The sequence below is a fragment of the Nomascus leucogenys genome, chromosome 16 (assembly GCF_006542625.1).
Source record: "Nomascus leucogenys isolate Asia chromosome 16, Asia_NLE_v1, whole genome shotgun sequence".
Classification (NCBI taxonomy): Eukaryota; Metazoa; Chordata; class Mammalia; order Primates; family Hylobatidae; genus Nomascus; species Nomascus leucogenys.
In genome coordinates, this window is record NC_044396.1 from 53935577 (window position 1) to 53953663 (window position 18087).

Here is an 18087-nt window from a genome sequence, read left to right on the forward strand (position 1 = left end):
ATGGACAAAAAGGGAACCCCTAACTTAACACATATTCAGGGATTCAAATGCGCTGTGTAAAGAAACAGAGTCACTAAAATATTCTCACCCCACTTACCATGTACATCACTTCCCTGCTCCTGGCTTTCCCCCGCTTCCTAGTGTCTATCAGATCGAATCCAACTTAAGTGGATAAATCCTAGATCCTCCATGGACCCACCATATAGATTATATATTTTTTCCTTTTCCCAAGCATGTTCTTGACTCCAGGTGGGGAGGTGTCCTATTTCTGTCACTAGGATGTTCTCATTATGCTTCTCGATGAAGGATTATCCTTTCACTTTTGCTCCTCATGCCAGACGCTCTCTATCCTTTAGGCCCAACTAAAAGCTCAATTCCTCTCCAAAGTCATCTCAATGCCATATATCCTCTGGGGTTAATCTGTTCACTAATCACCTAACAGAGATGTAAAGAGGAGGCACTGTATGCCCAGCATGATGGTGGGCACTGTGGGAGGTTGTAGCCAGGGTGGAAGATGTAGCTCTGGCCCTCAAATGCAGATGCCATCCAGCCTTCCTAACTAGACTGTCACCTTTTCAAAGACTGGCTGGTCCTATATTACTCGTGCAGTATCCTACTTAGCTGAAACATCTTGGATGAGCTGGGATATATCCTGGTTATTGAAAAGTCTGGGTGATTGCACCACATCTGCCCTATGTCTATGGTAAGCAAATGAGGAACAACTGGAGAAACCTTAGCAGTCCTTGGACATGAAAGGAATATTTTCATAGGCGCTTAACTCTAGGGCTCACTGTACAGAGTTAACAAATGCTGAATGAATAAATGAATGAGAGTCTTCTTAAGGGAAGAGGAGTAGACTATTAGGATGGGGTGAAGTTTAAGTAAGTGAGAAGAGAGTTGGGGCATTGATTTCTCTACAGCAGAAGGGAAAGGAATGCCTCTTTGAGTAAGGACACAAGGACCACATTTCTGAGGATTTCAAATGCTAGACTGGACCAACACATGGAGCCACAGGCCAATGGGACAGCTGCCATTTTGGCAACTTTGTTAAGACGCATAAGATTTTGTTGAATTAGCTAAATTTTACCTGGCTAAGGAGAATACCCTAGCTTTACTACAAACCAGTAGAGCAGAAAAATTGCCCTAGAAGCATAGGAAATGGGCCAAAAGAGTGTCAAAGAGACAGCAGGTTCCAACAATAGAAAAGTAGGCAGCAATTTAGACAGAGTAGGTATGGGAGAGGGAGACAAAGTGGACAAGGAGGACTGAGCAATGGTCTAGGACAGATGATACGAGTACTGCCAACCACACTGTACTCTCCTGCAGGGAGGATCCCAGTCAGTGGGGGCCAATGAGCAAGATCTTGCTAAGGCATGCAGTCTGGCCTCAGTGTAGCCCAAATCTTTTCCTAGAACCAGCAACAGCATTAACATGTAGGACGTTGTTCCAAATTTCCGAAAGCTCATTTGTAATTTGGTTAGTAACAGAAATATATTTTCCTCCAGGAATTATCTTAGGTTAGGTTAGGCCAAATCGCAAAAGTCTATTTAATAATCCATACGTGCCTGAAGTTTAGCCCTCTACACAGGCATTTCACTCATTTCTAATTACCCAAATGTTCCAGTTACTCTGAATGCCTAAGAAATTACCCCCCTGCACACACCCCAAATCTTATGAGCTTAAAACAGTATCAACTTTTATTTTGTCCATGAAACTGCAACTTGGGGCAGAGCCCAGCAGGGATAGTGCATCTATGATTCTCTGGCATCAGGAGGGGGAAGGAAGACCTGATGACCGGGCCTGGAGTCATCTGACAGCTTGCTCACTCACATGCCTGCCAGTTGATGCTGGATGTCTGCTGAGACTTTAGCAAGAGATGTTGGCTAAAATACCTACTCTTGGCCTCTCTATGTGGTCTGGGTTTCCTACAATATGGTGACTGGATTCTAAGGGAAAATGTCAAGAAGAAAAAGAATAGCAAGAGAGAAAAAAATTGTATTATTTTTATGGTCTATCCTTGGAAGTCACCTAGCATTATTTCCACTGTACTCTTATCAGTTGGACCAATCATAAGCCCATTTAGGTTCAAAGGGAGGGGCAATAGACTTCACCTCCTGATGGAGAGGAGCAAGATTCTAGAAGAACATATGGTAATGCAGTGGCTCACGCCTGTAATCTCAGCCCTTTGGGAAGCCAAGGTGGGAGGATCTCTTGAGGACAGGAGTTCAAGACCAGCCTGGGCAACATAGCGAGACCCCATGTCTATAAAAATAAAAACAAAAAATTAGCTGGGCATGGTGGCATACGCCTATAGTCCTGGCTACTCAAGCAGCTGAGGTGGGATGACTGCTTGAGCCCAGGTTTGAGGTTACAGTGAGCTATGATTACACCACTGTACTTCAGCCTGGGCAACAGAGTGAGAACCCATCTCTAAAAAAAATTTTTTTTTAATGTGGTAATGGATTCAATTGTAAGGCTATTTTTGAATACAATCTGCCACAACATATAACATTAATTCTGGGGAAAATACAATATATAACAGTAAGTCCTCACAACATCACTGACAACAAAACCAATTCTTTTTTCTCATTAATATTACAACAAAACGATGTTGAATGAAATGACGGTATTTGAGGCTCTGCTGTATATTCCAAGTTGAAAGGCAATATAGTATAGTGAATAAAGAGCCAGGACTCTGAAGCCAAATGCCTAGAGCTCTATTATATACTTGTGTGACACTCAGCCATTTGTTTAAGCTCTCTGTGCCTCAATTTCCTCATTTATAAAACTGGAATGTTGTTAAAAAATAGTTATTTTGAAAAGAACTTTGAAGACTATCTAGCTTCCTAAGTGTTAGCTATTATTATAATACTCTTCCAATTCTGACAGATTCTTCCTGCCTCCTTGGGGGATGGTGGTGGCAGCACTACCAGAAGTAGAAGATTAATAACAACAGTTCACATTACTGAGTACCTAATACCTGTCAGTTTCTATGCCAAGTAAATTGACTCAAAAATCCAAGGGGGATGCCCTAATATTATTCACATAAGAAAACTGTGACTTAGGTAACTTGCTCAGAGTATCACCAGCAAGTGGTAGAAACAGGCCCCTGATCAGTTTAACTAGACAGAAGGAGCCTGAGTCCCTGGAGGACTGTGTGGAGCAGAGCCCTTCTCCTAATCCTGATTTCTGGGTGAGTGAAAAATGAACAGTGTTGGATTATGCCATTAAGATTGGCAGCTATTTATTACAGCAGTGACCCTGTCCTGACTGGGTTAGTACAGGGAAGACGGGAGAGATATTTTTGGAAAATCACTAATTTAAAGACTCTTTTCATAAAATACAATGGTTTTCATTATTTGCATGAAACGGGGCATTTGCATAAAAGAAAATATTCTTTAGGTCGGTCCCTACCAGTCTCATCTGTCTTCTGAACTAGAGGACAAATAGCCTCTGGCCACCTGGGAATAGGACTGAGCATACCGACCTGGAATCCCTGACACTGTTGGGAACAGATTGCTCACAAATGAGGCCGGCTGTTCACCAGCTGCAGAATGTCTCTTCTGGGGTTTCACTCTGGTGTAAAACCTAATGGTTCCCAGGTTGTTTGTCTCTTTTGTTTTGATGTTCTGTTTTGTACTGTTTCCTTTTAGAATTCTCTTTTGGACTGCAGTGGCCAGTGTGGCTGTGGGAAAGAGAACCCCAGTTAACAGTACATATAGGTCTCTGGGCAAGTTCTCTACATAGTTCGACTGCATGTTCCATGATGGAAGGGGCCTGCCCTGTCTTGTACCTTATAGCAACCCTGGGGTCTAGCTCAATGCCTGACACACAGCATGTGCTCAAAATTTGCTGAATGCACGAAAGACTGAATGTTCGAATAAAAGCTCAAGCAAACCAAAGCCAGGGTCCATAAAGACACTTGGGTTCTCTATGCCAGCGGCATATCTCACTTGAGGATCCCATCAGGGGAGGACCTCACATGCCTACTATAATACTGTGAATGCAGTAGTCAGTTACTAAATGTTTGCCAATTAAGTGACTGTGCTGCACATGACCCATGAGAAGATGTGGGAAGGTATAGGATGGGGAAACCTTTGTGAGACGCTATTTCTGATCTCCAGTGATATTGTAAATACGGTCGTCACAAAACTGATCATGGTTTGAGTTATATGAATCATATCAAAGTCTGTGGGAGTCAGCAGAGCAGATAGCCAAAGAACACAACAGTTTTCTTGACATTTACCTCTAATAGATAGGGCTTAAATTCATTAAAGCAAACAAAATCCAAAATCATCTTTTAAAAAAATTCATCCTTGCATAAAAGCAATGTGCAGCCTTTGGTCTTCCTGCAGTCACTGGGAGAGATTCAGAAAATGTGAACAATCCTCCCATGAAGACAGGCAACAGCTGGAATGTCTTTCAGGCTAGAGATTTATTTCCTACAAATCAAATATGAAACTGCATTATGACCTGAAAATATTCTGGTTTACATTAATGTAAACTAAATTTTAAAGGGATGCCGTGTCTTTATTTAAAGGCACTTATGAAAATACATGCAAAAAACCCCCTAAAGTTCACTACTGAGATAAAAAGGGCAGACTGTTTTTAGTTTGGCTCCAGAGAATTTCAATATTTATGATATAATTTTTATATCAAAATCTTAGTGAACAATAACTTTTATGGTATCACTTCTGAACACAATAAAAAATATTACATTTTGGAATGCTATTTCTAGTTAGATTTCCATCATGAAGCACCAGTTAAACAAACGTGGATTTTATGAAAAATAATGGCACATTCCTTTTTGAAAAGTTTCAAACACCTGGCATTGAGGAGCAAACAGTACAGCCTGCAGTCAGAGATTTTAAACCTTTTCCAAGTTTCTTTATCAAGTTGCTACAGAGACTCAAAGCTCCCAAGGCAAGTGTTCTTTTCTAATCCAAAGAATAAGAAACGTTTGAGAACATCTCTTTCGTAATTCCTTTGAGGACACACGAAGACAAATTGCTAAGCTTCCATTTCAAATGCGAGGGATTTGGATTGAGTTTAAACAACAGCTTGTGCAAAATGTCATAGCTCCCATTCTCTTACGCGGAGACAGTGGGTGCTGATGTCATAGAAAGGATGACTTTGGACATTCTGAATGGGCTGTGACGGCAGCTGACCAAACTGCAAAGTTACGCTGTTGGTTTGGAGAGGAAGATCAGGCACTATTTTCTGCACATTTAAAGAAACATGTAGAATGAGACACTTACATAAGTCACACTAAACAATACTATTAATACCCCCTGTATTGGTCTTAAATATCCAATAAGCCAAATAAGGTTCCACATTCAGATACTTGGGAAGTGTCTCCACTTCTGGCTTAATTTCAAACATGCCTCATCCTAGAGACCTCTGTCAGATAAACCTTTAGGGCTCTCTCTTGAGTATCTGGAATTAACATGACAATTGATCAATTCACACGTGTATGTGCTTTACATTAAGCTGGAAAGCCACATACATTCTTTAATGCTTGCTTCAAATGTTATCAGCACATGAAGTACCCTCTGTGGCCCATGGTTTTAACTCGCATAACTTGTACTAACACTATGGGTTTCCTCTTAACCCCTGTCTAACCAGGTAAGGGTTTCCCAATCCAGGGGACATAAGACTGTTGTTAATGGAGCTGAAGGAGGAAAATAAAAGAAAGTTACAGTGTGGTAGCTATATGAACATATTATTCCTTTTCATGCAGAATTTAGAGAACATTGCAAAATTCACACACTCGAAGAATAAAATCCAATGCGGTGGAACTGAATGTGGAAATGGGGTGATGGGTTTTGCCCAGTGCAGTTCTATCACTTTTTGGCATCACTAACGTACATATCAATTGACTCAGGGGTGGATAAAATTCAAGAGGGCCTGGGGAACTTGACTGGGAAAAATATTACATCTTTAGTTTCACCAGCCTCAAACTGAAATTTAGTATTTCCTTCAATTAAAATGTAGGCCACAAGCCACGGCACCTGTGATATTGTTGCCAAGAGAAATCACAGATATTTTCACCTCATTTTACAGTTGTTGTAGATATCCTGAAATATCTTTTATGCTCACCACTACTTCAAAATTACGGTAGTTATTACAACTGCTGTTAGTTTGTATTATTTAATAATGTGTTACTAACAAAGCATGTATCACAATTTTGTAAAATTTAGTTAACGTTTTTCAATGAATGAAAGTGGTTTGATTTGTAACCCTGCATACTTTATTTTATGCATGTAAAAACATAATTCTGAGAAACGTACATAGGCTTCACCAGGCTGCCAAAGAGGTCCACAGCACCAAAAGGGTTAAGAATGCCCAAAACTATACACAAAATATTTAATAATGCAACAGCCAGGTTTCTAGAGTAACTCGTTCTTTGCCAGCATCTTTTGAAGCTGCAACAAACATGACCTTGAAATCAACATAGTCTCAATGCTGTAAATAAATGATTCTGATGAGAGTCTTTTTTTCCCTTATTTTCCCATAGGAAAAGACCTGTAGATTCTACAGCATCTCTGCTTTCACAGCATAGGTTGTTTTCTTTTAGTGATAAACTTCATCGAGATTTTGCCATCAACACTGAATTCAATTCTCTTATGTTTCATACCGCTGAAATGCAGTCTATTTTGAAAGGGCATTGAATACAATTATTGTAAGACTTTAATTTAAAATATCATAAAGAGATCACCAAGAAAATCTCTGCTACCTGGAAAAACTATAATGATAATTCCACATTCTGAGTAAAAGAAGTAAATGTCAAAGTGTACCTCATCAAAGACAGTGCTGTTAAGTGACAGTGCTACTGGTCTTATCCATGCTCAGCTGAAATGTTACATATAAATTATCATTTTTCTAGGGGTGTCAAGAATATGGCCTCTGGGTTATTATAATTTTGAGATCAATTAAATGATAAGATTATGTCTCAGTAGATGTGCCTGGAATGAAAGCACATCACACTTTTGGAAAATCCTCCATGGAGACCCTAACCAAAAACAGACATGTCAAATGCCAGCAAGTTAAATGAATACTCACTTATTGAAAGCTATTGAGAAATTATTGATATGCCCACAGTTATTCACTTATTACTGTAGCTAAATACTGTTCAAAATTTTCACCTCCAAGAGTAAAATAAATGCTATTAGAATTCTGAAACTAATAAAGAACATAAAAATTAAAACAATATATTCTTGCACTAAATTACGGTATAATTCACACACTGTGAATATATAGTATTCATATATACAGTTAAACCAGTTTTTTCTACTAATTAAAATACTAGCTGTATTACATGTAGTGCTCTAAAATTTGCCCCTTTTTCTGTTAAACTTGTAAGATTTAGACACCTGGTTATAAATCTAGACTTTGGCTAACTTCAGTACTACAGGTATTATTTAAATTACAAGCTCCAAAACAATTCAACCTGTATGTCATGAAAGAAAATCTGAAATTACTAAACTTGGGAAGGAAAGGAACTACAATACAGAGAAAACAATTTGTAGTAAATAGTATTACAGGAATAAAGAGATAAAAATTCTTATTAATCACAGTTATCAAATTATTCATTTAAGATCCAGAGCAAATTGTGAGTGACTACTTCTATCTGTGTTTGAGCTAAAGTAGAACTTGTGTCAATGATACATTTCATTTTAGGGCTATTGTTTTCTTCTTTAGGTAATTATTACGATTTTTAAAAATAACAACAGCTACATGACTCCTTAGTAAAGACCATCTCATGCCATTCTCTTCACAGCTGAATTTTCAGGGGAGGATACTGGAAATATGCACTTTGCTCTAACAACCAAAAAGCAATTGCATTCACACATGTAAAAGGTTCCACACCAACTTCCTTGGCATATTCCCGATTATTTCTCTCTAAACAGGAAACTGTTGACAATTTTTCCTGGTACTTTCAGAATACCAAAGGTCTTATTTACAAGCAAAATCCCAACTTTTGTTTCAGTTATAATGTTATTTCCCGTGGTTCCTATTGTTGCTAAATATGAATGCTGCAAACAAGATAGAAACCAAATTCCAAACTATTTTAGGCTGATTCAGAATTGAGTAGCAATTGTAAAAAGAAAAGTTAGAAACACATTGCAAGGCTATGCTGGAGTTTTTAAACCCAAAACAATACTGAAGGGAGGATTCCTGGAATTCAAGAGAGAATATTTGGCTCAAGCTGCAAAATCCGTATGTCTAAATAATGTTATGTTAGCAAGTGTTGAGCAAGCAAGACAATTATATTTTAACCTACTTCACAGACCATTAATCCAAATTTAACCAAATTCCAGAGAACCTGCCTGAAATTCACAACTAGAAGCTGCTTCACATTTTCCCCTTGGTACAACAATAATTGCTCATGAATACAAACTTGTAGGAGGTAAGAGAGAGGGGAAAACCACAATGAGCTATAAAAACATCTAACTATTGTATATAAAGCAAACTAATTACCTCACTTAGAAGAAGTGCAAGATTTAACAGTCCATGCTCTGCAGCCCCTGGAAACAGCAGTAGCAGCAGCAGCAAGGTCCAGCATCCACCAGATTCTCACAAGCCTTTGACTGTGTGGACTCAGCCACAGACTCTGCCTCTAGCTGACGTCAAAGTCCCTGTCACATGGCCAGATGAAAGCCAAGAGATCATTGGTTGTCGTAGCAACCACAGACCGGCTCTGAAATTATTTCAATAGGTCATCTGTCACTGTGGTGTGTGTGTATAAGAGAGAGTATGTGTGTACACACACACCATGGAACCATCACGGACAGCTCCCTGACAACCTCAACCCCCGAAGTTGTGACTCCAGCATGCCTACAACTTTCCTCTTTAAGGCTTTGGTGTCTTTTCTCTACAGTTACTTGCAGGAAAATACATGCCACCCTGAAGTTCTCATTTGTTTCACTATCACCAGCATGAAGCATGTCTCTCTCTCTCTCTTTCTCTATAACAAAAGGAAAGAAACTGAAAAATTATGGAGTAGTTTTCTTAGCCAATTAAACTTATTTGCAAGCAAATATATAAAAACAGAAGTTCAGGGGGAGGGGTTGGAAGAAAATGTATTTTAAAAACTATATCAGAATCTACATGGATATACTGAGATCATGCTTGTGATGGAAAGAAAAATAAAAAACAGTGGCTTGGGTTCTTAACAGTGGCTTATGGCTCAGAGACAGATAAGACAGTCTAATGATCCTGATACCAAGTAGGATGTAGACATCAGATAACATAAATTCAGGATTCCTGTACTGTAAAATGTCTAGGCAAAAATGATGACCGAAGGAGTTTCAAAACAGTGTTACTTTAAAATAACCATGTGAGTAAGCTGAAAACTTTGCTTTGGGGCCATATGGGTGCCAAATCCTCCCCTCTTGAGTCCTCTCATCCACACCCCTTTGCTGGGACTCAACATTGAGTAAACAGGGCCAGTGTTCCACAAACACAAAGTGTAATGAAAGCCCAGAGCCGTAGAATAAAAGGGTTATCTCACATGTTTTCTAACATCAGCTTTATTTCCTTTAGGACCACCCTAGCTTACTTTTAACTGCACACGTGCCTGTTTCCCAGTTAATTCTCCTTAATTAATGGGAAGCCAATTAAACAAAATCAGTGAAACTCACAAGAAGGTACTCTGAAAAAGACATTCAGAAAATGTATGCCCAAACAAAGGACAAGGAGTTAAAAGGCAGGGGAGAAGAGACTGCCCTCAAAACCCTAAGGACCTTTACATGCTAGGCTTATAATGACTTCTATTCTGTTTCTTAAAATAAATAAATAAATAAAAAAGAGTAGCTCTGGGGTGCTACAAAATATAAATGGAACCTAAGCCAGCCAGGCAGATTACATTTGTGTCATCGTAAAAGAATGAATTTCTTTAGTAGAATCAGAAATTGCTTCTTTAATAATAAGACTAACGTTCAAATCGCTTGGTCATAGAATTGTCCTATTCCATCCTCCTTTTCACTTCCTTTATTTCTGTCCCAGCCCCAACTGGGAGAAAAGATAGATTTTTATTTAAAAAGTTATTTTCCTGATGCGATTAGCTGTAGCACTGCAAAACTGAAATCAAACTATAAAGAACTTTCCTCCTTTAATTTCAGATTAATGACAGCTGGGAATTTACCTGTTTTAACAAGGACAATGGAATCCAATGTCTACCTAAAGCCTCACTAGGGGCAGATTTCACCAATAGCCACAATTCATAAACTAACAATTTGTTCCAATTATTGTTCTGCTTTTATGTTCAGAAATACGCATCACACTAATGAGGGAATGGGAAGAGGCAGAGAAACATACCCTTCTAGCTTTCCCGGGACCCACATTCTTTGAGCTGCTTAATTTACCATCTCTCTGGCTCTAATCCGTGGCTGCCTAATCAACTCTTCCTCCTCTCTATGCAGCTTTAGCATTTAAGAGAGAAAAACTGCAGTGCCACATTCTGCTAATAGGTGATGTCTTCTGAAATAAGAAGTTCTCAGTTCTAAAAAAAAAAAAAAATGCCTAAAATTCAGGACTTTAAATGGATTAATTTGAAAATTAGCAAAAAACCAACACTTTTATTTTGACCGGTCTAGCATTTTTAAGACTAAGTATACTTTATACTGCCTTGGGCAGTATTAAAATATTCAGTGAACTATTAAAATATTCAGTGAACTGGCTGGGCATGGTGGCTCACGCCTGTAATACCAGCACCTTGGGAGGCCGAGGCCGGTGGATCAGAAGGTCAGGAGATCAAGACCATCCTGGCTAACACAGTGAAACCCTGTCTCGACTAAAAATACAAAAAATTAGCCAGGCATGGTGGCATATGCCTGTAGTCCCAGCTACTCAGGAGGCTGAGGCAGGAGGATTGCTTGAACCCGGGAGGTGGAGGTTGCAGTGAGCCAAGATCATGCCACTGCACTCCAGCCTGGGCGACAGAGTGAGACTCCATCTCAAAAAAAAAAAAAAAAAAAAAACAAAAATTCAGTGAACTGACCTTCAAAATGAAAAGTGGGTGCATATGGCTCTTTTTTCTACAACATGCTTCAACCAGAAACTGAAGAGAGAGATGAAGTAATGTGCCTACCTACTCATTTTCCTTTGCAAACTACCTAGGTTTAGAGTTTCCTCTAAGAGTGAAGGAAGCTACCAGTCTTCTGTGAGGTTGAAGGCATGATGGTGATCTCTTTGGAGCTCAGATTTCTACCAATTTGGTTAATTAACCCAAATGTAGTTGAAAGTATCATAGGAAATACACACGAGAGCTTTCTCCAATCACAGCCCACTACACTAAAGATACTATGTGCCATTTTATTTTCTAATTGACAAGTCATTTTTTAAGGTGAAAATGATTCACCAAATTTAAAAATATCCATTCAAAAATAGTTCTGCATCTTATTTTTCACTCTTTGTAAGAATGTCAAGGCTGCCTATTATTAGTTTGACCACTTTGCCAGAAATAACTGGTAAATGCCACTAAATAAGCAGTCTGACCTGGGCTCACACACCTGAACTAACAGGTGGTTTGGGTCATGCAATTCTAACCAGTCTTTTTTCGATGTTTGCACATAGGGATGTTGCCGTCTCCTCTGTCTTAACGTTAGTGGGCAGGCCTGGACCTACTGTTTAGAGCTACTGGGTTCAAATTTCATCTTTTTTATGGTTGGACCTTGAGCAAGTTACTTAAGTCCGCTGATCTGCAATGCCTACATCTTAAAGTTGTTTGGAGGATAATAAAATTAATATATTATAAAATTCTGACACCTTGCCACAGGGTAGATGGCTCAAGTGTGTATGTCATTTCTTCTTTATCTGTCTGACTCTGATAAGCCTACAAAGATCTTCAGGGAAAGGATGAAATCGTATTCATCTGTACAACACTACAGTTAGCACACAGCCCAGAACACAGTGAATCCTCAACCCATGTTGAATGACTCAAATATTGGGAAATAAGTGTTGAAGAGTAGAAAGAAATGGTTCCTTTTTCTTCCTACTAACAGGGAAGAGAGAGCCTCTCTCTAACCCCCAACCTCAAAAAAAGGCAAAGAAGAAAAAAGAAAGAATAAAAACGTTGAGTTATCATAAACTTTTCTAAAACTGGATGGCTCCAAGTAAATCAAACTTAACCCTACTCATACATAAATAAATATTTATTATGAGTACATGTAAGTTATATGTGGACATATTTAATGGTTCTTGCTGTTGATGTTGGAAAATCTTTTACATTAACTGACACTGAGTGCTTACTACATGTGGAACATTTTTCTAAGTACTATACATTTATTAAATCATTTACTATAATAATCCTATGAGGCAGGCATTATTCCATATTTCACAACTGAACAAACTGAAGAGAGAGATGAAGTAATTTGCCTACCTACTACATAGCAGAGCCAGGATTTATACTCAAGAAGCTTAGCTCTGTAAAAGTTTGGAAATAATTTACATTTGATATGTTTTTAGAAAAAAATTGATTTCTCATGTTTATTTTACACTGTAGGGTTGTTTTTATTTTAAAATTTTTTGTGAAAGGGAGAAGGCCAACTTATCTTTTCTTCATCTTGGAACTCTAAAGATCTTAATCTATCTTTGGCCTAAGGAGTTCTATGGCAAGAAAAGAATCTAGTCAGAAAAATTTGAATCAAGGAAAATGGGCAAAGTAAACTAAAGAAAATGTCCTGAATACAACTATGCCTAAATTATTATAGTCTTAGCTGAAGCAATATTTAGAATGCACAGGCTTAGGTGAGTTCTGTTTCCCACTGTGATGAAGTAGCATGTGTTCAAACCAATACTCTCACTGAAATAACAACAATAGCTAGATATATATATATATTTTTTTAATGGCTGGAAGACATCAAAGAGTGGCAGAGGCAGCAAAAATTTTAAGTGCCAGGGTCTCAGATAAAAGGAAAATATATTGAGTGTCTTATTCCATTTGGACTGCTATAACGAAATACCATTAACTAGGTAGCTTATAAACAACAGAAATGTATGTTCTCACAGTTCTGGAGGCTGGGAAGTCCAAGATCAAGGCTCCCACAGATGTGGTCTCTGGTGAGAGCCCATCCTGCTTCCTAGATAGCACCTTAAAGCTGAGTCTTCACGTGGTAGTACAGGCACACAGGACCAAGACAGCTATTTAGGGCCTCTTTTATAAGGAAATTAATCCCATTTATGAGGGCACTACCCTTATGATCTAATAACCTCCCAAAAGGGCCCACCTCCTAATACCATCACTTTGTGGGTTAGGGTTTCAACATATGAATTTGGGGAAGACACAAACATTCAGTGAAGCACTGAGGTATAGACTCTGCATTTCCCACTGCTTCTCTTCTTAAATTATTGGATGATTCTTAAGTGGTGAGGGGCTTTTAGCTTCTCAGAAGCTGAAGAGAGAAAAATTGGAGTACAAATATTTAAATGCATTCAAGACTTGAGGGACTACAAATGTAGAGAGAGAGAAAAAAATGGAATCACAGAAAAGATATTCCAACAATCTGTACTATTTTCCCCTTGAAGCATTTCCCAATTCCTAAATGGCATGAGACAAGAGGACAAGAAGTGAAGCATAAAATGCAGCAAAGAGGCTAAAACAGAAACGCAGAGTTTGGCAGTTTTGTAGTGCCAGGGAGACCAAAATTACAGTTCAGATCCTCCAAGGAGTTGGAAACTGGTAAACCTAAGTTTTCATATCTCAAAACTGAAAGGCTAAGTCCCAGAAGAAATGAAAAACAGGAAATAGATGAGGCCTCACAAAAGCCAGGATCTACCCTAGAATCATTACACTCCCTAATTGGATCAAGATAATTTGCCCCCTTTCTGACTACCTTCCAGAAAAATCAACCCTCTTTAAAGGAAGATGATATTTTCCAGAACCTCTAAAATTTTTCATACACCATTTTCAATTCAATCCCAAATCACTAAGCATGCCAGGAAATAGGTCTAACTGACCAAAATCTCTGAGGAAAAAATAGGCAATACAGTTAGAATCATCAGACAGGGACTTCAAGATAACTCTAATTGGCATGTTCAAGGAAATTGATGGCAAACTGGAGAATCTTCACACAAAAATGACATTTATAAAAAAGGAAAATATTAAAATTAAATAACTAAAAAATACAATGGAAAGTAAAAGTACAATAGATGGGCTTAAGAGCAGAGAACATACACAAAAAGAGAAAACTAATGAAAGAGACAGATCAGCAGACAATATCTAGACTGAAGCATGATAAGAAGAATAGAAAATACAGAAAAATGTAAGAGACATTGGAATATGATGAAAGGCTAATGTGAATTTGAAAGATGAGAGAAAAGGAGCATAAAGAATAAGCAATATTTGAAGAGAATGAAGAAATTTTCAAAACTAACGAAAAGACATTGTGAAAGGAAAATATCTTGGGCCCCCAAAATCACAAAGCTAAAAGGAAAATTCAAGCTGGAGACTGCTCAGGCCAAACCTGTCTCCCATTCTGTTCAAAGTCATCCCTCTGCTCACTGAGATAGATGCATTTTCTGATTGCCTCCTTTGGAAAGGCTTATCAAAAACTCAAAAGAATGCAACCATTTGTCTCTCTCCTACCTGTGACCTGGAAGCCCCTCCCTACTTCGAGTTGTCCCCGCCTTTCTGGATGGAACCAATGTACTTCTTACATATATTGATTGATGTCTCATGTCTCCCTAAAATGTATAAAACTAGGCTGTGCCCTGATGTCCTTGGGCACATGTCATCAGGACTTCCTGAGGCTGTGTCATGGGCATGCGCCCTCAACCTTGGCAAAATAAACTTTCTAAATTAACTGAGACCTGTCTCAAATGTTTGGGGTTTGCAACACAAAACAACAGATTTAAAAAGTTCTATATACCCCCAAAAGGATAAATAACTACAAAGAAAATCATACCTAGAAACCTCATGATCAACCTGCTAAAAACTAAAGACAATGCCAAAAATCTTAAAAACAGCAAGATAAAAACACCACATTAACTTTAAAGGAGCAACAAAAGGCTTTTCAACAGAAACTGTCAAATCCAGAAGATAATGGAATAATAAACTTTGAAATGACAAAAGGAAAAAGTGCAAATTTTGTATCATATATACAGAGAAAATGTTCTTTAAAAATGAATGTGGAGGCCAAGTGTGGTGGCTCACGCCTGTAATCTAGCACTTTGGGTGGCCGAAGCGGGCAGATCATGAGGTCAAGAGATTGAGACCATCCTGGCCAACATGGTGAAACGCTGTCTCTACTAAAAATACAAAAATTAGCTGGGCGTGGTGGCGTGCACCTGTAGTCCCAGCTAATCTGGAGGCTGAGGCAGAATTGCTTGAACCTGGGAGGTGGAGGTAGCAGTGAGCCCAGATCACGCCACTGCACTCCAGCCTGGGCGATACAGCGAGACTCCATCTCAAAAAAAAAAAAAAAAAAAAAAAGAAAGAGAGGAGTGTCTTCTGTTCCCAAGAAGACTACAGACTGGCAAAAAATAAATTAAATAGAATAAGAAACAGAGCTTCTGAGACCCATGGAACTATTAAAAAAAAATCTAATATTTATGTCTTCAAAGTCCTAGAAGAAATTCAACACCATTCATGATAAAAACTCACAGAAAAATGAGAGTGAGAGGAATGTCCTTATCTTGATAAAAAGTATCTACCAAAAGTATATGGCTAATTTCATACTTGATAGTGAGAGTAAATATTTTCTCCTTAAGATTAGGAACCAGGTAAGGATGTGTACTCTCACCACTGATTCAACAACATGCCAAAAGTTCTAGCCATTTCAATAAGGTGAGGAAAAGAACTTAAAGGCATACAGGTTGGAAAGGAAGAAATAAAACTGTTTCATTTATGGATGAAATGATTGTCTATATAGGAAACCCGAAGGAATCTGCAAAACAAACAAAACTTTCTGTAACTAATAGATGAGTTTGAAAAGATCACAGGATACAAGATAAACCTGAAAATCAATTGTATTTCTCTACACTAGTAATAAACATGTAGAGACTGAATTTTAAAATACAGTGCCATTTACAATTGCTCAAACCCAGATGAAATAAGTATAAATCTAACAAAACAGGTACAGGACTTGTATTCTGAAAACGACAAAATGCCAATGAAAGAAATCAAAGAAGGTTCAAGTAAATGGAGACAGATGCCATGTTTATAGATTGAAAGATTCAACATAGCAAAGATATCAACTAACCTGTAACTGATTTACAGAATTAACACAATTCTAATCAAAATCTCAGCAAGATTTGTTACAGATATATACACAATTATTCTAAAATTTATTTTGAAAAAGAAAGGAACTAAAATAGCTGAAATAATTTTGAAAAAAGGAATAAAATGGAAGACATCACTCTAGCTGATTTCAGAACATATTATAGAGCTACGATTATCAAGACTGTGGGATGTTGGCATAGGGACAGACATGTACATCAATGGAACAGAATGGAGAACCCAATGGCTCACTACATAAATATGACCATTGGATTTTTGACAAATCTGCAAAGGCAATTCAATGGAAGAAGAATATTTTTTTCAACATATGGTACTGGAACAACACCAAAATCATAATCTACAAAATAAGTAATTGATAGTATAGACAAGGACCTGTTAAGAAGGTGATAAGACAAGCTACAGGCTGGTGGGGAAATATTTGCAAGTCAAATATCTGACAAAGGACTCATATCTAGGACATATAAAGAACTCTCAAAACTCAACAGTAAAACACATAATCCAACTAGAGAATAGACAAAAGACATGAAGAGACATTTTATCAAAGAATATACACAGATGAACAAACAAGTACAAAAAAAATTTCCAACATCATTAACCATTATGGAAATTCAAGTTAAAACCATAATGAGATCAGAATAGCTAAAATAAAAAATAGTGACACTACCAAATGCCAGCAAGGATGCAGAGAAACTTATTCATTCATTGCTGGTGGGAATGTAAACTGATAAAGCTACTATGAAAAACAATTTGGCAGTTGCTTTGAAAAATTAAACAAGTTACTATCATGCAACTCAGCAATTGCACTTGGACATTCCAGAGAAATGAAGACACGCTAACACAAAAACCTGAACCTGCTTGCTTATAGCAGCTAGCTTTGTGACAGCCAAGAACTGGGAACCACCCAGAGGCTTTAGGTGGGTGAATGAGTAAATGAACTGTACTATATCCATACGATGGAATACTACTTAGTACTAAAATTGAATGAACGACTTATGCATACAAAAGCCAGCATGAATATCCAGAGAATTTTACAGAGCAGAAAAACAAGTCTCAAAAGTTCATACACTGTATGAATCCACTTCCGTAACATTCTTGATATGACAAAATTATCGAAATAAAAAATAGATGAGTGGTTGCAAGGGGTTAAGGAGCAGGTAGGGAAGTCAGGAAAGTGCCCTGGCTGTAAAGGGCAGCAAGTAGGACCCTTGTGTGCTGGACACCTTCTGTATCTTGACTGTATCAATATCAATATCCTGATTGTAATTCTGTACTGCAGTTTTGCAAGATATTACCTTTGGAAGAAAATGGGTAAAAGGCATATGGGTTCTCGCTGTATTATTCTTACAACTGTATGTGAATCTACATTTGTTTCAAGATAAAAGTTTAATTAGAATTTTTAAAATGAAGGTGAGATAACATATTTTCAGTAAAAAAACTGAGAGAATTAATTCCCACAGAATTACACCAAATTTCTTGAGAGTCGTTTAGGCATAAGAAAAATGATTCCAGATGGAAACATAGACATGTAGAAAGGGAAAATATATAGATAAACCTAAAGAAATACTAATGTTATAAAATTAGAATGTTGTGTGGGATGTAAAATAAATGTAGATTTCAAATATAGAATATTAGCACAAAAGTAAAAGAGATGAATAGAATTAAAGTGTCCTAAGACTCTTGCATTCTTGTATAAGTACAAATAGTCCCTTATTAGGTACAATGTAATCCTTGCAGTAGTTACTAAAAAAAAAAAACAGAAAAAAACAAACAAAAAAAACTAAAGAACATACTGCTAATAAGCTAATAGAGCAGAAAAAATAATTTTAAAAATTACTTGATTCCCAAAA

The 18087-nt window shown here is 37.7% G+C and overlaps 1 protein-coding gene across 4 annotated transcripts in view; it reads right to left on the reverse strand.

Annotated features, from left to right (window-relative positions):
- The window catches only part of NCALD (neurocalcin delta), a 424053-nt gene that overhangs the window by 103100 nt on the left and 302866 nt on the right, over nt 1-18087 (reverse strand). Inside the window, exon 1 of one of the 4 annotated variants that reach the window (XM_003256072.2) lies at nt 8482-8638. The exons of the other annotated variants lie outside the window; for them this stretch is intronic. The gene's annotated coding sequence lies outside the window, so the exon portion shown is untranslated. Of the gene's footprint in view, nt 1-8481; nt 8639-18087 lie in introns of those variants that run through there. 4 annotated transcript variants of the gene reach the window in all.